The sequence below is a fragment of the Chelonia mydas genome, chromosome 10 (assembly GCF_015237465.2).
Source record: "Chelonia mydas isolate rCheMyd1 chromosome 10, rCheMyd1.pri.v2, whole genome shotgun sequence".
NCBI classification, from domain to species: Eukaryota; Metazoa; Chordata; order Testudines; family Cheloniidae; genus Chelonia; species Chelonia mydas.
In genome coordinates, this window is record NC_051250.2 from 53,474,514 (window position 1) to 53,497,725 (window position 23,212).

Below are 23,212 nucleotides of genomic sequence, written 5' to 3' on the forward strand. Positions count from 1 at the left end.
GTAAGTTGCACTTTCAGGACAAAGAGATTGCACTACAGTACTTGTAGGAGGTGAACTGAAAAATACTATTTCTTTTATCATTTTTACAGTGCAAATATTTGTAATAAAAAATAATATACACTTTGATTTCAATCCAACACAGAATACAATATATATGAAAATGAAGAAGAACATTCAAAATATTTAATAAATTTCAATTGGTATTGTTTAACAGTGCAATTAAAACTGCGATTAATCACAATTAATTTTTTAATTGCCATGAATTTTTTTGAGTTAACTGCGTGAGTTAACTGCAATTTAATCAACAGCCCTAGTTTTATCACATAGGTTATCCCCACTGTAATATCAATAATTGATAAAAGGATGTTACAACAATATCACTAGGTGAAATTACCACATTTAGGTACTCGTTCTATACCGTGTCCAGAGATTTCCAATTAATATTTGCTCCATTAACATGCTGAAATGTCATTCATATCTTAGATTTCTATAGGATTTTCACAGGATCCAGATGCTTTACTGTTCTTTATGTACTCACAGCAATAGTGAAATGCAGTCACCTCTGAGCTAGAGGGAGGGAACCAACTGATGAGCAGGTCACAGCTCAATAGCATGGGAAACAGGTGGGGAAATGGTGGCCAACATAATGGAGTAGGAATTTGGTCTACTACAAAAGTGGCTTCAAATACATAACTGTGAGAATTCCACCATAATTTTTAATCCCAAGGTAGATCAACCCAGCTTTTTGTCAGTGAAGCTCTCCATAGCAAGTTAAAAACTAGACTGTAGATTGTGAATCTAGCTGCAATAACTTTAAAGGAAAGACCCTGGAGAAGGAAAAATGGCTAAGACAGAAGTTAGGGGGTTAAAAATACAAGATCCATTTTTGGTCTTGGCAGTTTACATCCAATCTACTTTGCCATGTTTGAAAGCTTAACAGCCATGGAGGGAAACATTTTTCTGGCAGAAATAAACAGAAGTTTCTGCTCCAGATAAAAATCTGACTAGGCTGATCATGAAGATGGCAGTACTATCTCCAAATCTGAATTAGAAAAAGGCCAATGATGCCCATCACTTCATCTGGAAAACTACATTTAAAAAAACCAGCATGCTAGATAGCTTTCCTGTGTGTATAAATTCAGTGTTAACAAAGACCGATTATATCAGGGGTCATGGCATTTAACTCACTGTTTTGTTTGACTAATGAAACTATTTTGCTTTGGTATTCTTGCATCAATATACTATACTGGAGAGTAGCTTCCCTTGGTTTGTTTTATGCCACTTCTTGGATTCAGTTTTGTTCTCTGAGTTTTCCTTTTGTCCTCTCCTTTTGCATGGTATTTCCATCCGCTCTTGTTGCATTGAAGGTGGCCGTACAAGAGCTACTATAATTTTGTCCTGAGGTTTGCTAACTACATTTGAATGCTAACCTATGATGAGGCTTTACTAATGGATTTTTCTTGTTAGACGTGTAAAGAGCTCTGTCAGATTTTTCTCTTTCCCCAGAGACTGATGTAGCTTTGATCAAATTTGCAGTGTGGCAGCTTACTAACTCGCACCTTGTGTTAATTATTTCTGAGTTTCTGCAATCATCAGTCTTTCTGTAATGGGGAGTGCTCCTCATACTGGCCCTGCCAGAGCTGAATTAGGTCAGGTGGGCCCAATCAGCTAATTAGGCTGCAAATAGGGGAGCAAATAGGCTGGAGGCAGCTAATTAGAGAGAAGCTCACCTATAAGAGACAGGTGGGGCTTCTACAAAAGACAGGAAATTAACTACAGAGGAGAGAGCTGTAGGGAAGGACCCTGCAGTCATGGGGGGTTGCAGAGATGTGTTGCTAAAAGTCCTTTCCTGGGAGTGAAGGGGCTGGCAAACCCAGAGGAGCAGAGAGGGTCAGGAGGTATGGAAGTGGCTAAGAGAAAAGCAGCAAGGTGTAGAGAACAGACCTTGGCTACGCTGTAGAGGGTCCCTGAGCTGGAACCTGCAGTTGATGGTGTGCCCAGGTTCCCCTGCCAGTCACTGCAGGAATGGCACAATGAGGCAGAGAAGTAGAAGACTGTCTGAGACTGCTGGAGAGCAGGAACTCTGATACACTCACCCTGCCCTGCAAAGGGGAACTACTACAGTGAGCTTGTCAGAGGGCTGAGTCATGAAGAAGACAGCTGCAGCTCCTGAGGGTGAGAGAAGGGCTGCAGAGGAGAAACTGGTGGGGCATAACTGCTGTCAGGGGCATCTCCCTGACCACGCTAATCCCCGGAACTGCTAGGAGGTGACACCATCCAGTGGTGAGTGGAGTAACCTGTTTCACTTTCCCACATACCAAAATGCAGCCTTATAGAACCCCTATATTATAAGGGTCAGTTAGATTTTTATTCTTTCCTGTTTGTGACACACACCAGAAAGAGAAACCTAACTGATCAGATCACTTCTGTAAATCTTAAAATAAAGGCTATCCACAATAGCCTAACCAGTGTGGTGGTGGTGGTTGGACAAGAGCATGATGACTAATGCAATTCAGGGACCGTGTGTGTGTAATTATATTATGTGAAATAGCAGTGATTGCTTCTTGATCCCCTTCTGGTGGAAATTTGGACTTTGAAACATTGCTTGTTCGAGTCTTTATGCAGCCTGAATTTTCTCTGCCTTTTGAGAGTTTAATAGCTATTGTTTCCTCTTTTAGTAGAGACTCTTAACTAGTTATTAGCAGCTGACTTCATATTAGGAAAGTTCAACTCCTAACAAATGCAAAGGGATTTAGCACAGCTCTCTTTGTAAGGCTCCTATTTTCTTGCTTTGTGTTAAATTTCATTACCAGCACTCTTACATTTTCTAGCTCTTCTCCCAAATGAGCTAGTGAAGATGTTAAATAGTATCCTGTAAATGAATTATCTGCATTAATGTCTCTGGTGTTTGTGGAATTTTTGGTTTTGATTAAACTCTTTCTTGATAGACTACCAGCTGTATAGGTGGCTGAATGCTGGTACATCAAGTAATATATTCAGTTAGGCTGGAGACTTCAAAGGGGCCCAAAAGAGTGAGGCTCTCATTGAAATTAGCAGGTTTTAGATGCCAAAATCCCACCTTAATTTTTTTCTGCTAGTCAGCCAACCCTACTAGTGATGCTATATTATGTAATTGATAATGAAATCTTCAAACAAATGTGGAGTTAGCAGACATGATAGCATCCCAACAGTCTCCAATTGCCAGACTGAGTTTTGAGTCCTGCCTTTTAGCTCTTTCCTTTTCAGAGTTACACATGCTTTTGCAGCTCCTAATGGTGACAGTGAGATCCCATAGCAACACCATCTGTTTGTTCAGAGGATATTTTCTCATAGGTGAAGCATGAGGTGGCTAAATATAGCTTGATGGTTACCTGACATTTCTGCAGTTAAATTGTTTTGTTTTAGGTTTAAAAACAGATCCTGGAGCAAATTTAATGATTCTTTAATTTCTGACAAAAGAATAATTGAAATGCTTACACAATGAAAAGTGGTTTACTGTTGAGAAAACGCTAGTCTTATCAATTCTCCTAATTTCAGTGATGATCCGATGGCTGTGGTGATCAATCATGGTGTAGCTTTTCCAGTTCCTTTACAGGGAGATGACCATATTTATAAACATAGGAGAATGTTTGGCCTAGTAAAGCTTAGTTTTATTCCATAATCTGGGAATTCAGGCTCAGAGACATTGGCAAGTCATTCAATGCAGCTTGAAAACTAGGCAGTAAATGAAAATCCACCGGTACAAAACTGCTCTGTGCTCTGACTGATGGCAACAGTCTTTAATATGGAGGGGAAAGAGAAATGGGAAATTGCATGGCATGTACAGATGTATCATGGACCTGATTGTCTTCTCACTCACCAGTGTAAATGAAGAGTAACTACACAGATGTCAGTGGAGTTCAACCAGTGTAAAGTGAGAGCAAAAACAAAGTCTTCCTATCTACTTGAGCCATATGCCTATGGTAAGATGGGTTTAGCATTCTTAGCGTTTAACACTAACTTCATTTTTACCAGATTTCTAGATGTTAAAAGGTATTGCTGGATTGTTTGGGAAAGATGGCATGTTGTTGACTGGGGTCAAAGTTTATAAATGTGGGTTAAGAACGGACCTTTTGGGTTGGACCAAAGGTCCATCTAGCCCAGTATCCTGACTTCCGACAGTGGCCCATACCAGGCACCCAAGAGGGAATGAACATAACAGGTAATCGTCAAGTGATCCATCCCATTGCCCATGCCCAGCTTCTGGCAAATGGAGACTAGGGACGCCTTCCCTGCCCATAAAACCAGTGCTCCGCGTGAGGCATGAACTCTCAATCTCTGCATGTCTCCTCTCAGCGCTGCCCTATAAGTACTATGCGTGAACCAATTGCACCACTGGAGCCCCTATGCTGCTAAAGTTAGGGTCCTAAATTCATATTTAAGCATCTAAATATATATATATGGACTTCTCTTGAAAGATTCTGAGCAGCTGCTCTTGATGTTAATAGATTTACAGGTGATCAGCGATTATAGAAATCAGAACAAGAAACTCCCCTGTGTATTCTATATTGTATTTGACATAGACAGTGAGACCATACTTTAAGGCATAAACATGGAAGGGTGGAGTTAAATTTGAGCTTTGAACTCTCTTCATGTTGCCTTTCCTGTTTAATTCTTTAATTTTCATGCTTCTGCAGGAGCACTAGTTTTCTGAATAGAACAGGCATATCTGGAAGGGACAAGATGACATGAGGAACTCCAAGTTCAGACTCATGGAGTTTTCAATGCATCATCACATCAGGTAAGCAGGAGGGGTATTTGTGAGACCTGAGAGGAGAAGGGGGGTACAGCCCTCCAAATGAATGGATACTTCAATGTGGGGTAACTCCATAGATCACAGTACTATGCACTACTTTCTTGGGATCGCACCAGTGCTTAACTTGTAGTGAAAGATCTGGGGCTCAAGCAATGTTTTCTAGTTCCATAACTGACGCGGCAAGCCCAGAGGTGCTGGGGTTTAGCCCTGGCAAGCCCAGCACAAATTAAGCACTGGATCGCTCATGACTTTGGAAGCAGGGCTCCTTCAGAAGATGTGGCCACTTCACCTACAAGATCAGGAGACAGCTGGGAGTAGAGCAGATTTACACCCCTGACAAATCATACCCTTGCTCACCCATGAACCCACAAAGCTCTCATCTTTTAGATTTGGGGGAGCTAATTAGGAACCCCCTCATCCTGTTCTTCCCCTGAGTCATTTACTGGTCACTTTTCATCAGTGGTTTTGCCTTTCATCCCCATAGCATTTAAAAGCTGAGGAAAGTTTCAGCTCATTTTGTAAAATGCAGACAAGATGTATTTCTCCAAGTCAAATGCCAAGTAAAGGCACAGAGACCTCCCTTAACGTGCGAGTGCAGTGAGATATAAATCAAAGGAATGTATGTAACCATGCCCTCATTGCAATGCAGTCTGAAAGATGATAAAAACTTTCTATGCCAGTGCATCCATTGCAGATGCTGGAGTCTATAGAAACCGGAAGTACAAGTGTTGCAGTCTTTAAGTGATATTCTGGAGCATGTGAAACCTACTCAGCTACACAACAGCAGTATCCAAGTTCAATGCTATTTGCATTTTTAACTCAATTATATGTTCCTGGAGGGCATCCTTTTAGGCAGGTATTATCTACAAGATAGTGACAATTAAATCAACTTAATATGTTAAACAGCTTTATTAGAAATGTTCTATCTTGGAAATTCTCATTGCTAACATTTTCCCATAAGATGATAGGAGGAAAATTTACCCTCTTCTCTAGGACAAGCTGAGTCATGAATTATTGTATTCATCTGATTAAAAAGTTTCCCATCAGAAGTATTTTCCAAAGAGCATGGTTAAATTTTGGGAAAACATTTGCGAGTAACTTGCGTTTAAACTGTATGCAGCACTGAGAAGAGACCATTCCAAATGCATTGACTATACCAAAATCCCACTACACAGAAAACACAATGTTACATTGTGGCACAACCTACTGTGATACAGGGAGACTAAAATGTACTTTGAAAGTGTCCTGTTGGTGTTTAATTTATGATGACCTTAAATCCTGAAGTTGTTACCAAAAAAAATAACAGCTTTTCCAGAGTAAAGGTGGAAGGGGCAAATTCTGCCTGCAGATACGTGGGCAAATCCCACTGACTTCAACATATGGACAGCACAAATTGTGCTGCAAGATTTGGTGCTGTGAGGTCTCCTTGTATAGTAGAAATTTTTTTTCTATGTTGGGAATTAATCCAATTTCTTGCCAAAGAACATAGCATAACTAGAAGGCTCTAGAGATGGCATAGGGTCTTGCTTTTAACACAATGGAATAGAAATAACCAAGCCAATCTGAGTTCTCCTGGGCAAATAACATTGAATGATAAATGACAATGTCACTGCTTTAGGAGGCCTCAATCTAGGAATTCTGGTCAAGCTGGAGATTCCAAAATAACACTGTAAAGCATGCAAAGGCCTTCAGATTTGAATGACAGTTCAGTTTTGTGCTGCAGTATTTAAAGGAAAACATGTGACTAAAAATCTACCATATCTGTAGGGCTTCAGAAAGCAAATTTTTTTTTAAAAAAGTCTACTTTATAATCTTTTATACCATTTTACTGGACTCTTTGGTGAGTGTCTGTAATACTGTTCTAGTGATATCCTGATCTCTGTAAGCACCATGGAGCTAGACACCAAAACAAAATTGAGTGCTGATTGTGAATTATAAAGCCTTGTAGCTTGGGTCCAGTCTCCTTTCATGATACTATTACAAAAGCAGTAGTTGAGGCACTGTAGCCTGAACTCCCTTTGCTATAAGAGGGAGTTACTGCAATTATGGTGCCTGAACTTGGGAATTATTCCCCTCCTTTAGTCCAAAATACTCTCAAATCTTTTGAACTTCAGAGCACATGACAAAATTCATCTCTTACTGAGGAAAAGGAGGGATGCACTGAGGGCAGAGATCAGAGTCCTGAGGGCTGGATTTTAGGACTTAAAAGAACCACCACAAAAGCTATTGCAAGGCTTTGAATGTTAGAATGAGTGCTATGTATTTTCAATATGAGACCCAGGCACTTATAGCCCTGGATAGGCAACGTGTGGTTTCACTTGCAAAAATCCGAATAAAATATATGCCGTCAGTTTAAAACATGTAAGTTTTGCACTTCTGAAAAACACCAGATTGATGGCCCTGGAAACCAAAGCCTTTTATTTATCCAGCCCACCTTCCCCAAAAAATACTTCATGGACAGAGATAATATAAGCTGTCTCCTACCACTCTGGAAAAATTGCTGCATACGACTCTGTGGGCCTGATTCTCCACTGCTTGGCATCTTGTGTGGCCATTTATATTTGTGCAGAGCGGATGGAAAATGCTACCAAAAGAGAACTGGAACACTTTATACTCACTTTGCACAAATAAATGACTATGTGCAAGGCATTGGAGATTCAGGTCTATGGAGTCTGGTTTTCCACAGAATTATTCTGTACATGCCTTTGTGGATGTGAGTAAACAATGGGGGAGTCAAAGGTTATCCAGTGAAGATGGCCATAGTCTATAGATCTCAAGTCAGCAGAAGAGCATACCAGCTTCTCCAACTGAGTCCCTGGCCCCAAGTCCCTATGCTAGGAGCACTGCTACACCACTAGTTATGCTGCTGCTGTTCCTCCTGCTCTGTGCACACTCCTGCCTCTTTTGTGTGAGGGTTGGGGGGGTGTTTGTGCTGAATTTTCTGCCAGCAATTTCCTAGTTTTCAAAGGAGCGTGCCCCCTAGAGGTATTGCTTCCTTTCCTCCCCTCCCTGCCTGCTCCCCCTTCTGACCCATTTGGTTGATATCTATTCTCCATTCCTTTGTTCCCTTCCATGCACCAAAAGAGCCCAGGGCCTTTTTTTTTTCCTTTTTTAGAATTTCAGGTTTTGAAGTCCTAAGAAAAGGCTTTTAGCTTGAATTTTAACCAACAACTCAGAGTGAGTTTGAGGTCAGCTGTGGGTATCATGTTCCAGCCCTCACCAAATAACCTGCACTGTGCCCTAACTCTGTTGGTGGATAGAGTGCTGCATCACACCATGACACCTAGCTATTAAATTTGCATGTCTTTTACTGTCATAACACGATTGGAAGGCTACCAGTACTAGTGAAAGATGGGGGCGGGGGGGGAACCCTCATCTAAACCCTTTTTGCTCTGTAGGGAGCAGAGCACGATTGCTGTACTTGACTGAATTTCTTTTGTCTAACCTCTAGAGAAATTATAAAATGATAAAGCCTGCTATCACAATTACACAAAAGCTGCTAGTGAGAGACACTGTGGGCTTTCCCAACTTGTCCTACTTAATCTTAAATGCATAAGACAAGGGAAAGGAACACTCACTAAAGAAACTGCAAGACTTCAGGTCCTCCACTCAAAAGGAAGAGAGATTAAAATGAAATAATAGACATGAGTTATCAAACTGGTTTGCATGACTGGATTTAACAGTCAGCATTAGCCAAGTTTTCTGTAGGAATACCTGAGGTATTTTTAGCAGTGTCAGTGGATGTCAGAAAAGGTGGCTTGAGGAAGATGAGATGAAAGGGAAGATTATAATACAAAAGAAAATAAACAAGCAATATAGCTGCTTAATTGAAGCCTACTTGTATATTAACTGCCATAACAGTAATCAAACTTTCTCTGTTTCAGATTCACATTTTGAAGCTGACTGAAATATAGAACATGTGGATGTTCATTGGCCACTTCAGAGTATTTTAGATCTTGTAACATACCTGTTAGGCCAATGGCTTAAGATCTTAGAAAATCCTAATAGGAGACATATGGGTATTGTTTATGCAATAAGTTGTTAGAAGGCTACTGCTGAGACCGGTACAATCATAATTTGACTAACACTTTGTGAACATAGTTAAACATTATGCCACTGGCTTTTTAAAGCAACACTGGAACAACAAACCAGTGTGAGCTTGAGCTGACTGGGGGAAAAACAGGGTGTAAGAGGGATATGCCCTCAAGTCCTACCCCTTGTGGCATGACATGACCCTGCCTCCATTTTCCTTCTCTGAGTGGGGGGACGGACGGGGGCCTTAAAGATTCCACACAGCCCAAAAGGGAGCGGAGAGGGTTCTACTTTTAGTCCAAATAAATCTGAAATCAAGTTTCTTCCCCCTTGGTTTTAGGGGTTGCATAACCTTTCTCCTTGGGGCCTGTTCCCCCAGTCCTAGACTCACTGGCCGGTAATATCTGGAACTCCTCTCCCTTCAGAGTTTTGTTGTCTGAGCACCTCCCTGCAACTGAAACCTCTTATGAGGCCCAGCTACTCCTTGGTAAATTAACTGACTTGCTGGGCTCCATCTCTTTAAATTAGCTCCTCGGAGGTAGCCTGAGCCCAGGCTGTCCTTAAAGGGACTAACAACTTTGTGAAATGGGCAGGGAATTGAAAAAATAAAATTGAAATGTTTCCCCTGATTTTTTTCTAATCAAAAATTGAAATATTGCCAATTTCAATTTTGCAAAACTGTAACCAGCTCTACAGGTCCTTAAAATGGAAGGGAGGTTTGCAAACCTTTCATCAAAAAATTCCCAACTTAAAATCAAAATATCAATTTGAAGAAAAAATTGAGTTAGTGTTGAGTGAGAAGTAAATGGGACAGAGGAACAGTTTGCTTTTAAGGTTCTGAAAACCTGTTAGAAGCAGTAGTTTGTTTTCTGTATTAAGAAAAACACATGGATGCTGTCTTTTTAAGCATCTTTTAGGATCTGCTTCACAACCATAATACTAAATTCTAGTATGAAACTTCAAGTAGAAATATACTTGACAGAGATGGCAATTTCCTGCAATATCTTTGGGAGATCTTACTGTATTAAATTTAGGTATCTGTGTGGACCATGGATTGTATGTAAAATCCATGTGGGTTTGTGACCACAACCCTCCAGAAACACAGAGCAGGGGGGATTGTGATGAAGTATAAAAACCCCACACTGGGGCCCAAAGGGCTAGAAGGCAATATTGGGCCCAATTAGTGCCACCCCTCCAGTCCTGTCACACATACTCCAGCTGGAGGAGTGGGTTAAAAACTCAGAAGTGTGGGCAAGGGATGGTGGACAGGCTGCAGGAAAGATGAATCCTTCTCCTGGAATCCAGACAGAAGATTGAGTTTGAGAGGGAAGCACAGAGTGGGTAAGGCCTTACAGTTATCACATGCGCAAGTATTCGCAGAATTTCTCCAGTCACCATCCCCTTTGAGAAACAGGAGATTCTGTAGGCCCTGCTCCTTGGGACATTTTTGTTAAGCTATTGACTGCTTGGACAATTGACTGCCACACCCCCAACTGAAGGCACACAGAGGTAGGAAGTAGCACAGGGCAGCAGACTTCAACTCTCTGCAGGGAGGACCTGCCAGTCTTACTTCCTCCAGGGCCCTGGGCTGGACTAGGTGGAGAGGGAGGCCTGGGTCCCCCTACCATGCTCCCTTAAGGGCAAAGGCCCAGATGTGGGTGGAGGCCAAACCGCTCCAGGCTTAAGGTTAGAAACCAGGTACCTCTCCTGCCCTCTGGTGCAGAGATAAGGTGCTGGAGGTCAGGAGTGCTAACCATTTGGCCACCTGGCCTTCCATGTGCCCTATCAAAGGGGTGACTAGGCAAATTCATTCAGGCTGCAACACTTGTGGAGGGGTTCCACCACCTGGAAAGGCTTGCATATATTGATTCAGTCTGGATTCTCCAGAGACCAACAGACAAAGAAGGGACTTCTGGGTAAATAGCCTGAGTTTAAACTGACTATGGGGTCCTTCTGATCTAGCAAATGCCCAGGGCCCCAGTCCTTCCTGGGAAGTGTTGGAAGGATTTGACTTATTCATGGGAGTCTTTGTTCTGAGCTGAGGATTTTATGAGTTTATAACCTCAGAAAAACCCCTTGGTGGGGTTGGAGGGAGGATGGGGCTTAAAGGACTGACATCTGCCAGATGTCCTTATTGGAGTTGGGCATGATCTCTGGTAAGCTTATTGGCATACATGTAGGTTCGTGTTTTTTTGTTTTGTTTTTTGGTTTTTCTCTCTAATGCTTTTACCATAAGAATAAATGTGCTTGCTTAGAAAAAGCTGTATGGTAACTTATAACTGCTGGGAATCACACAGCCCCTCTCTCTCTCTCTCTCTCTCTCAAGTGATGAACAATCTGGCTTGCTGGGAATAGTAGTGTAGCCAAGGGAACTATGTAGCCTGTGAACACCCCATTCAGAAGGGGGAGAGACCTTGATCTCTGACCAAGAGGTGACTGTTAGGGAGCCAGGAGCTTAGGGTGGGTATTCGTGCTGAACACTGAACTGTGATGACAATGTTTATGTAAAATAACATTATAGGACTATATTCTTTGGATAAGCATTTAAGGCAGTGCTCCAGGATGAGTGTCTCTCTTCCATCCCCTTTGTCGATTAATGCACTTGTCTATTCCTATCTCAATATGCTGAAAAAGATCTCTTGCAGAATGCACATTTAAAGAGCTTGTTTGACAATTTGCTACATAGGTTTCTAAACACTTTAAAGCTTTGGCTGTTTTAAAATAAAGTAGGATTGGCTGATGCTAATAAAAATATAACTGAAGCCTAGCTTGGCTTTTGACATAAAAAGAAATAAGCGCTTCTTATAGCGGGAACAGTGCCTGGTGCATGTGAGGCAGTGCCTTGGAAGGCCCACTGCAGGATTCAGAGGTTCCGTCACAGGACTTACAGGTCAATGGATTGTCATGAAGAAAAGTCCTTGGATGGCATTCGGCGTTTCAGGGTACGGTCCATGCTATAGCAGTGAGTTTCTTGGCTCTAACTCTTAGCAGCCTAGGATAGGATCTATTGCATTCTGCGAAAAAATGCATCCGTTTTAAAACGTGTACAAGCTACAGACCTTCTGAACACATTTCTTGGATCCCTCTAGCTCTTTTGTTTTCTTCTCTGCTATTAACTACTTCCCCAATAGTGTTCACAACTGATCCATTCTTAAAGTAGAGATGTCACAGCACCTCTCTACATATGAATATGCTATTTCTAGCTTAAGATCAAGAAGCAGAAGCCAGGAGCCGTATGAAGCTACAGTAAGCTAATTTCCTGCCTTGCCACTCATCTTTCTCCTACTTCAGATGTCAAGACTGAGATCCTGACCGCTAGCGTTCAGTAATGATCTCATGGCATTTGATTTTTGTTTTGCAAAGATGGGGCGTTTGACTTGGTGTCCAGGCCAAATTCCAATTTGTATAATTTCACTCCTGCTTATGTAATTTTTTTCTGTTTGCTAGATGTTGTTCTTACTTCCTCTCCTAAGATACAATGCTGTTAACTGTATGCAATGTTGTAGCTGTGTTGGTCCCACAATGTTAGAGAGACAAGGTGGTCCAATAAAAGATATCACCTCACCCAACTTCTGTTGGTGAGAGAGACAAGCTTTTGAGCTTACGCAGAGCTCATCTTCAGGTTTGGAGATGGCTGTCTAATAGCTTCTGCATTCTTCTCCAGAGGTGGATACATTGACAAAATGACTTCTGCATGTGAAACTATAATGAGCTCTGTAGAAAAGCCTACAAATGAATAATTCTCTCCCTGCATTGCATATTTGCTGCTGTGCACAATGACTTGTCTGTACCATTAACTCTTTGTGCAAATGTACTGAACTGAGACTCTGATAATTCTCCCAACAATATTTTAAACTGGAATGAAAGTGTCAAAGGACTGTGTGCACATTTTTGTTCAATGATTATGGAGCGCCGGATGACAGAACTTAAAAATAATTCCCATTTGCTTTATGTCCATGGAATAGGGGCACATGAAGGGAAATCGATATAAACCAAACAATCCTGACACACTTATCTTTTTCTCTTGTGTGCAGGGAAAAGATAAATAGCAGAAAAGTTGAAAAAAATTAAACTAATGGCTAATCCAATGGATGAGATTTAGGTGACTTAACCTAATTAAGACAGAGATAAAGAATAGAGGTCAGGAGTGGAAGAAATAACAAAGATGATAGCAGTGTCACCGAGTGTGTCTTTGTTAGGATGGCCTCTAATCTTTGGGTCTGATGGTTCTTTACCTGCTTTTGCATAGTCAGGCAGCATGGATGGTTTAAATCCTTTATGCTTGCTCAAGTCTGTAACCTTTCCTTTCAGAGGTGGACTTTGCCGTGGTCATGTACTTTTCCAGTCTTGAGGTTGGATTACTATAATGTGTTCTACATAGGGCTATGCTTTAAAATTCATTAGAAAACCACAGCAAGTGGAGAATACGTGCTTGTTAAGGAGGTAGCACAGTTCAGTGGGTAGGGTACCTGGCTGTGAATCAAGAGACTTGAGATTTTTCTTCCTGGCTCTGCTATTGAGTTGGTGTGTGCCCTTGGCAAGTCTATGGGTCTGTGCTGCTTTCATCATCTTACAAAATGAGCCTAATGTTATGTAAATCCAACCACACACTTGAGAAGTGCTTTTCAAACTTTGGCTGAAAAGGGCTACTTAAGTGAATTCCTGTATGGACCATTTCACACCTGTGCTTCTCAATCTGCTCTGGCTACTGACTTGATGTAGTTTTAAGTGATTTGAATCATAAGGTCCAGAATGGTGGTGGTCCCGATTGCCTTAAATTGCTTCTCCATATGCAATGCTACAGCCCTCTAGTTGGCAGCCCTATGATTTAAACAGGAGGGGGCATGATATTTTCCTTCCTTCCCATTTGGTCCTCCACAGTCCAGATTTGGTGACATTCTGACTCTACTCATGATGAGATATTTTGAGCAGTGGTGTTGCTTATGATGCTGTGTGGAGAATGTTCGTATACGTGTTGCGTTTATGTTTTAGGTCTGAGAGATGTGAGTGGCTTAAAACCTAAGGACTCTGCAAGGTCAGTTAACCATTCTTGGGTTTCCCCTAGAAAACCAATTGAAAGTCAGCAGTGATAGTGGGACACCTGAAGGAGAGTGTGTGGAGACTGGCCAGCTGGAGGATGTTTGGTCCAGGCTGGCTGAAGTTGCCATTAAAGGTCACTTCAGAAACTGGTTCATCAGGGAGGATTGAAGTCCAGGCTGCCAAGAGGCTGTTCATGAGACAGGTTGAGAGAATGTTGGGCTCTGTGGCTTATGAAAAGGGAGCATTCAACTAGGGTGTGAAATAAGACTTCCAGGGCTTTGAAAGGACTTGCAGAGGATCAGAACCACAGTTGATTCATAGGTTCTAACTGTGAAATGAATTACAAGCTTGTTAGTTCAGTTTGGAGCTGTGGTGAATGGGGGATTTCTGCAGCATTCTTCAAAGAACACCAACCATACTTATCAGGGGACTGCCTGCGTCTGCGGACAGGGTCCCTGTCCGCAGGGAGCAGAAGGAGGGGTGTCCTGAGGTAAAATTTCCAAGCAAGAAGCTTGGTGGCAGCAGGTAACCAAGAGTGGGTTGTAGGAAACCCAGGGTCATGAGACAGATTTCTTGGTAAGTGCACTATCTAAACATGGGAATAAATAAATAGTAAATGTGAAACTAGCAGTTTAGTTTTGTGGTGATACAGAATAATACAGGAATTTTAGGTCACTTTCCCTCACACTCTCCTTTTAGTGAGCAGTAAAAGACATCTGGCCTGAGTTTATTTGGAGTAGCTCTTTGCTGTATACCTGATTGTCCCCCAATGTACTGAATCAAAAATTATACCCAGGGAATGGGGAAACAGAGTTGGATGCTTGTATGACTTTGGAAAAGAGAGATCTCCAAAATGAGAGTAATTCAAAATATTTAATAGAGGATATGCATGTAGAGTCCTGATTAAAGTCTTTACTAACTTTATCACTGTCATTGTATGAGTTGACTCGTGGTTTGAATCTAAATGATTTCTTAAGCGTATTGCAATAGTTTTACTTGTTTCTTTGCTGGAAGTGGCTTTAAATTTTTTTTCCAAAAGGGGTTATTTGAATTTGCTCACATAGAGATACCTGAATCTCCACAGTGTTGCCCACAAAATCTTTTATAGTCACATACCGTTCTTAAAATATATATCCTCTAAATCAGGCTTTCACTGAGAGAAATGGCAAGCCCAGATTTGCATAGGAAGATGATTAACAGCTCAGAACTGTACAAAGTGTTTATGCTTCCTCCAGACTGAGTCCTCTTCCAGCTATATGTAGCTCCCACTCTCTGTTAGGCCACACTTCCTGTCTGTCCTTTTTCATATACCATCTGGCTAATAACCTCTTTTTTTACCCACCTATTCCCCTTCCTGCACCACTCTTCATTTGGTATAGTCTTTGGTGAATGATGCATAAGCATTTTGATTAACAAATACAATGAGAACCTGATGATGCACTTGCAGATATTTCATGAGCAGAGGGGCTGAATTTGGAGGGTGTATTGGTTGTGAATTATTAGCTTACGCATAGTGGTTAGCTTTTTTGTTCCCTTCTTTCCACAATTCCAATGAGCTGATTGCTCTCCTGACTACTTACACAGAACATAGATTGTGTGTGTACTATAGATCAGTTTCAGTTGAAGTAAAGAATACCAAACATCTGATTAACTATCATGCTGAAATAATTGGGTTTTTTTTATAACAACTGTGCCAACAAATACAAATTTGGAAATATGGATTCTAATTTAACTTCTATGAAGTGAGGGAGAACTATATTTATTATGTTTATGGATTTTTTTTTTCCCCTGGCTAAAATTGATCATGAGCTGCATTACGTGAAACCATGCTGTGACACTTTGGGGTTCAACCAAGACCAGTACAGGGTTGTCACTGCCTAACCTATAACCTTGGGTGCCTTAAATGCTCTGTTGCTGTGGCTCACAGCCATCAGACAAGCATTTAGGTCCTTGAGTGTCTGTGTGCTATGCCACCCTGGTTTGGCACTCTGACCTCAGCTGGCTGCCTACAACACAACAGCCCCCACCCTGGTCTCTACCAGCCTTGATTACTACTTGCAGGGTGACCTCAACACATTCCCAGTCTCAAATTTCCCTGAAGTGTCCAGCCCTCTCCTGGAACATTCAGCAGTAGTAAGGTTTATTGCACCTTTAAAAACATTAAAGCCCAGCAGCTTATTGCTTTAACTGGAGTTAATAATCACTCCAAATCAAATGCAGGACTGCATTGGTTTACAGTAAAAGTAAAACAAACTTATTTAATCCAACAGAGGTTTTAAATGAGTTCAAATACAAGAGAAAACAAATGGTAAATACAAGTAAAAATGCCCTTTCTAATGGTGAAGACCTAACTTAACAAGCTACAGTCTTTGTTCAAGGTAGATTTCTTATCAGTCTGTCGTCTTTTCAGCCATGGCTGACTTTCTCTGTCAGGACCTACCAGAAGTACAAGGTGCTGGTTTGCATTGGCTTCCTAGGGGAAAGGTACCAAATGGCTTTCTGTTTTCCCCTCATCTCTTGAAGTTCCTTGACCCTGTTACAAGATGCAGGATGTCCTTCTTGTGGATTTCCCATCCCTCTGCTGATTCATATATAAACAGGGCTTCCATAATGCATGTTTTATATTGGAGACGGGTAGATAAATACCTTCCCTCCTGTCTGGGGGGGGGGGAAAACTGTTCTTTGTGTTTGGTCACAAACTTTAAAGCATATCAATGAGTATTCATAATTTCTCAGTGTCTGCATTGTACAATGGCATTTATCACCAGCATGTCACTGGCTTTCATAGAAGATGTTACTTGTTACACTTTTATAAAACGGCAATATTGTATACAGTCCGGTGATTTAATTGGTTATCATTTGAGGTTCAGACCCCCCACAAGAGGCTTATGAGGTTGATGGCTTTATTTACCTCTTACGTAAATGCACCTTCATTGTCTCTGCCTGATGACCAGGCTGGTCAGACAAGCAAATACCCATTCTATTGTCTAGGGCAGACTGTGCTTATGCATTGCTTGCCAAATGCATTTTAAGAACATAATTCTAGCACACATCCATAACTTTGTACATGTGCCGTACATACATCATGCAAGAATATTAATAATCAGTGAGTTATTAGTTTTCCAGTGACTTATATGGCACCTTTTTTAGATACAGAATGACCAGTGTTTTAGGGGAGGGTGGGTGTGTCAGGCCTGATGAGCTGCTGACACAAAGTAGTGAACCTCTGTCACACTTGCCCATGGGTTTCCTAAGCTGCCAGTAGGTGGACATGAGTGTGCTAAAGGTTGTTTTCAGAGCAATGTGATATATCATGCACAAATTAATTCAATCTTCTTACTTTAGGAAGCATCAATACTACAACACTGAGTGAACACAGTGGTGATTTTCTGCATATCTTGAAAAGTACTTTTTGCCATTCTGTTAACTGACTCCACAGTTTGTGGTCATACTTGTTAAACAGCAAATTCTTACTGGTCAGATAAGTCATTTGCGCAATTCAGTGCAGCAAAATTTTAAAGCAACAAGCTAAAGATTGAAAACCACTCAAATGAGTTACTTTTTAACAAAGAGCACAGTGCATAACATTGATGAAATAATTAGGGATAACTAAATTAAATGTAGAGCTCTGCAAAGAAAGGTAATTCTGTTTGCTGAGGACACGGGTACTGTGAAATCTGGTCTCATTCCGATTAACAGCAAAAAACACAGAAATTCTCCTTAAAAGGGAATGAATCCTTGGGGTAGTCCACCTGGGAGGCTTCCAGAGAGCTGCAGAGCTTGGAAGCCTTGGGTGCCAAGAGGCCAGGTGGGCACACTGGCATGTAATCTAACTGGCAGACAGGGTTTTGAAATCTGCCTGGGTTCCACTGGTACTTCAATGAAATTGGAGCACCTCTGCCTTAAAGGAATAAGAATACAACTTTTTACATAAAATTCTTCATCAAAAGGTGCTCACTACAGTACAATGGCTTGTTGAATGCAGTGAGTGAAGATGAAATACACCCCTGTTCAGGGGACGAGCACAAGATCTATCAGTCGCTTATGCCCTGGTACTGGCTTTGTGCATAAGGGTGAATAATTTCGCTAGAGTTAGGTCTGTGCAAAACGATACCAGGCATGATTTGGGTTTTGTGCTGGCAACTTGAGTTGGTAGGGAATCCATCTCCAACTCCCTACATCTGGCTTCTATTCCAGCCTCTGAGTTAGAAAAATGGCCATAACGCTCCACGGTCCTGCCTGATTTTTTTGACCTCTGGATCCATGAAACTGCAAACTAAGTAGCTCCAACTCATACCAAATGACCCCTTAATTAAGTGCTGTCAGAGTCCCTCACTAGCATACATGGGATGCAAGGCCTCTGTGTGCCCTCTTTCGCCTCCCCTCCCCCAAGTGCTCCATTTTGACCTCACAGAAGCAGTGAAAGGATTAAGTGGCCCTTTAAGAGCTTAGCATACCTAGATCAAAGTGAAGTTCTAATGCTTGGTAGTGTTGAGACTCTATCCCATGTTCCACAGCATTGTTAGGTTATTAAGATTACTATTAAAGGACCATTAGTCACTTATGGAGGGAGAGGAGATTTAAGAAATTGTAAGGAAGTGAGTTTGAGCTAGGCATTAATATAACACATTTGTTGGTCCAGGTTCTATTTTCCCGGGTAGTTAATTATAACTAAACCATTTGCCTGCTGTAGTATAGGAAGCTATCGCACCAGGGTTGCAGCTAATAATGGTGGGTGTGTTTGCTGGATGGGTTTCAATTAACTGCAATAAATGCTTTCAGTTCTGTCTATATGAGAAGCCATTTCACCTCACCAAGGAAGACTTCACTGAATGCAGTTTGTGTCAGAAGAATTCCCAGATCAAAAGGAAAATAAGAGTGCCTTTGGGACATGGCAGGCAGTTTTCTGTAATTGTCTTCATGGGAGATGCATGAGGCTCTGTCTGAAAACTTTCAACCCAACCCTGAAGCTTGTTTGTTCCCTGTTGCTTGATTTCAGGTAATTACAGTGGCATATGGCAACACTTTCAGTACAAACTCTGTTTTCAGGGATCTCTTCTGCCTGAAACCTGGCACATAAGAATGCCAGCTTGGCTGCTACCTTTTTTACAGAATTTGATTGTAAATAGGTTGAACCATTTTGGATGTTGAGATGACATAACGTAATGTCATAACAAAATATGAGATGACTTTTAACCCCTATCTCTAAGACTTTGGGCCACTGATCAACCACCCAGGTACTGGTATTCAAACACATTTAGTGTCCTGTACTATGCCTCCAAGAAAAATTATTTTAGTCTTTACTACTACTTTACTGTTTATCTTGATGGGCACCATTACAAAAAACTATCAAATCTAGCCTCTCAAGTTACTGGCTTGGCATAGCAAGGTCACTGTTATACTTCATGGAGTTTTTGGGCTCTTCTTTCTTCTCTCACTGTCAGAAGCTCTGGTTAAAGTTGGGGATGGTTTTGCTTTTGCTTTGTGTTTTTTTGAAGGGACGGACACTGTTATGGTGAGAGGTTTCTGGGGTTGCACTGGGCAGTTTTTTAAAGAATGTTTTTTTCTCTGAAAAATGCAGTTGTGTAACCAAACTGTTGCAATTCTGATACTGTTCTGTGAACAGTTTTGGTTGAAGGAAAAAAAGTTCCGAAGTCAAAACAACTTGTTCAGCCCTTTCAAAATGTTTCATTTTGACTTTTTTGTTTTTGAAACTTTTTTGTTTAAAAATTAAGCAAGATATAACTGAACCCCCAAAAAGTAAAACACGTTTTTGTTTTTTGGCCACTAAAGCAGAAAATCAATTATTCACCCAGCTCTGTTCACGGCTGGTTTAGAGAATTTGTTAGGCAAGTAAGCTAACTATTCCATTAACATTGGTGCTTCAAATAATCACAATATCAAGCAATGGAAGAATTGTGTTTAGTGCAATACTCTTGTCATACAAATGCTGTCCAGAAATTGTCATTGGCTAAACAGGGATGTAAATAGTAAAAATCCTCCACTGTATTGTATTTACAATGACATTTGTATTACTTGTGAAGAACCTTGTCTCATGAGAACAGAATTGTTTTGTTAAATGGTCAGAACTTACCTTGGGCTGGACAAGAAAAGCAAGCCCTTTCTCTCGAATATTCATTCAGATTTGTAACTGAATGACAGCTTCAGCCCTGTTTGTTCTCCTTTTGTGTGAGCGTCTGTGAACATTCAAAGGCTTGTTTTACTGGCAGAAATGTTCCCTTGCCCATACTGATCCCACTCACATGTCCCGTTGTGGATTCTCACAAATGAGACACTAAACTCCAGTAGAAAGATGCAAAAATGGAAATAATAATGCTGTAGCTTTTTGAATCCGAGCAGTGGGCTGAGCAACGCTTGCCTCCTCTGATAGCAATTAAGCAGACACTGACTGTTCGAGAGGTATAGGCCTTCCACACATGATAGGCTCTTTATTCTGTTTTCATCACAAGTCTGACAAGAAACATCACAAGCCCCACATGAGCCTCCAGCATTTTCAGTGTCAACTCTACAAAGGGAAATAAAAATGTGAAGAGACTGAACAAGGGCAGTTTTCATTAATAGTCAGATTTCTGTTTCAGACTCTTAACTCCTTTAGGCTGTTTCTCATTTGTTAATATAACTACAGCCTTTGAATGAAATCACTCCCCAAACCTGCTCCTTATGCTTCTCATTATCTTCCCTCTTTCAATAGACGGCTCACTAGGCAGCCAACTGTAAACTGTCCTGTGTCAAAGGCTCACAGCTCCTGGTATTTGGGCATTTCTTCTTCCCACATCAGCTGATTCTGGGAAATGCAAAGAAGCATCACAGAAACTAAGACAACAGAATTATTTTTCTTTAAGTTCATGAAATATTCTTAGGACCCCTACAATGGTTCACTCATGTCCAGAGTTCACTCTTCCCAAGCCTGTCTATAATATTTAGTTGCAGTTGCATAGTTAATCGGAGGAGTCAACTCCAGGAGAAAGCTCTTTAATGGCTGCTACCATAAATATAAAGGGAAGGGTAACCACCTTTCTGTATACAGTGCTATAAAATCCCTCCTGGCCAGAGGCAACATCCTGTTACCTGTAAAGGGTTAAGAAGCTCAGCTAACCTGGCTGGCACCTGACCCAAAGGACCAATAAGGGGACAAAATACTTTCAAATCTTGAGGGAGGGAGGCTTTTGTTTGTGCTCTCTGTGTGGTGGTTCTCTCTTGGGACTGAGAGGCCAGACAGAAATCAATCTTCTCCAACCCATCCTAATCCAAGTCTCCAATATTTCAACCAGTATAGGTAAGCCAGGCAAGGCGGATTAGTTTATCTTTTGTTTTATGTGAATTTTCCCTGTATTAAGCGGGAGGTTTATTCCTGTTTTCTGTAACTTTCAGGTTTTGCCCAGAGGGGGAGCCTCTGTGTTTTGAATCTGAATACCCTGTAAAGTATTTTCCATCTTGATGTTACAGAGGTGTTTCTTTTACCTTTTCTTTAATTAAAATTCTTCTTTTAAGAATCTGATTTTTCATTCTTCTTAAAATCCAAGGGTTTGGGTCTGTGTTCACCTGTACACATTGGTGAGGATTATTATCAAGCCTTCCCCAGGAAAGGGGGTGTAGGGCTTGGGGGGTATATTTTGGGGAAAGACGTCTCCAAGTGGTCTCTTTCCCTGTTCGTTGTTTAAAATGCTTGGTGGTGGCAGCATACTGTTCAAGGCCAAGGCAAAGTTTGTACCTTGGGGAAGTTTTTAACCTAAGATGGTAAGAATAAGCATAGGGGGTCTTTCATGCGGGTCCCCACATCTGTACCCTAGTGCTCACAGTGGGGAAGGAACCCTGACAGCTGCAAATTTCTTTCCTTTTTGCAGAATTCTTAGCTGTTCTTTTGTATGTGGCTGCTGCTGAAATAACATTCATACTGAAACTGGGTTTTACAAAATCAGACAAACATATCCTTGCCAGGGTGTGCCATTTAAAATCTGCTCTCTCTGTTCCCAGAACGTACATATGTAGCACTGAACTTTGTCCAAACTAACCGTTTGTGTGCACTCCATGATTATAGACAAAGCAGTAGTGTGTGTTGCCTAATGCTTCCCATTATAACCTTCCTGTTTGCTTCTAACTTAGCCCTGGTCTACACTGGGGCTTTGGGGGGGGGGGGAAGATCGATCTAAGTTAAGCAACTTCAGCTATGAGAATAACGTATCAATATAAATAATGTAGCTGAAGTAGATCGACTTACCGTGGTGTCTCCACCGCGGTGAGTCAACTGCTGCCGCTCCCCCGCCGACTCTGCCTCCACCTCTTGCAGCGCTGGAGTACACGAGTTGATGGGAGGGACTAGGCGTGATAAATCAATCCGCCGGATCAGCGGGCAGCGATCGATCCAGCAGGGATAGTGAAGACCTACCGTTAGATATTACCCCTCCCACCTTGTCTCTCCCTAACTTTACAGTGCTTGACTATGCAACCTTAATAATGTTCCCTTAGCATAGTTTTTTAATATGGATATATAATTAGGACAAGTGTCCTGGAAACATCATTTACACCAACTATATCAAAGTTAATTATTGCCTGCACAAAATCTTTAGATGGTTTTGCTACTCACTCAGTGGACATTGTCTGTCATCTGTCCTGAGGAGACAGTGTTCCTTACTGATACTTCACATGGTAATTGCTGGATCCTTTATAGCAGTCTCAATTCAAGGAACATTTCTTACATGTTTGAGTAAATGGGTTCTGCAAGAATCTTGAGACTGTGTTCAACACTTGTCCTGCACAAAGAATGCATAACCTAGAAGAGGAGAATTATTTAATTAGATGGGGAAGCCCACTAGTCTACCTACTGCACTTCCTATTTCCTAGGGATTCTGTTGTGCTGTAGTGGGGGCTGTGATGTTACCCTCCCCACAGTGTGAGCACTGGCAGCCTCAAGAAGGCAGGAGCATGTGCTGCTGTTAAAACTTTCCTGTGACTCACTGAGGAGATTGCTAACCCTGCCCAGACCTTTTTGCTCATGTGAGTACAAGAATCTGTGTGAGATCATGTCAAGTCCTTGCATGGCTGGGAATGAGGAGGGGAGACACCATGCTCCCTTTCCATTCCCTCTCCTAGACTGGGCACAATTTTCTGCTTTCAACTTTCCTTGTGGTATTACACCACCCCCTGACCCTTGAAGATGTTGAGCCCATTCCCTGTTTAATTTACTCCTTGACTCCTTTTCCATCCTTCCTGTACAGAGGTAATTTATCCTTTTTTGCTCCTTAAAGTATCCTTTCTATTGACCAACACAGAGAGCTTTTGGTGCTCAGTGCTGCATTGTTAACTATCATCACAGTCTTTTATAGA

At 41.4% G+C, this 23,212-nt stretch overlaps 1 long non-coding RNA gene across 2 annotated transcripts; it reads left to right on the top strand.

Annotated features, from left to right (window-relative positions):
- Positions 1–1,763: 1,763 nt before the first annotated feature.
- Positions 1,764–20,949, top strand: LOC122462123. 2 transcript variants are annotated; one of them, XR_006284483.1, is made up of 4 exons: positions 1,764–2,283; positions 3,863–3,962; positions 4,677–4,780; positions 18,650–20,949. It is a non-coding gene; the product is annotated as an uncharacterized LOC122462123 (long non-coding RNA). The 2 variants fall into 2 exon arrangements; XR_006284482.1 differs by lacking the exon at positions 18,650–20,949 and adding an exon at positions 8,680–9,538.
- Positions 20,950–23,212: the final 2,263 nt, after the last annotated feature.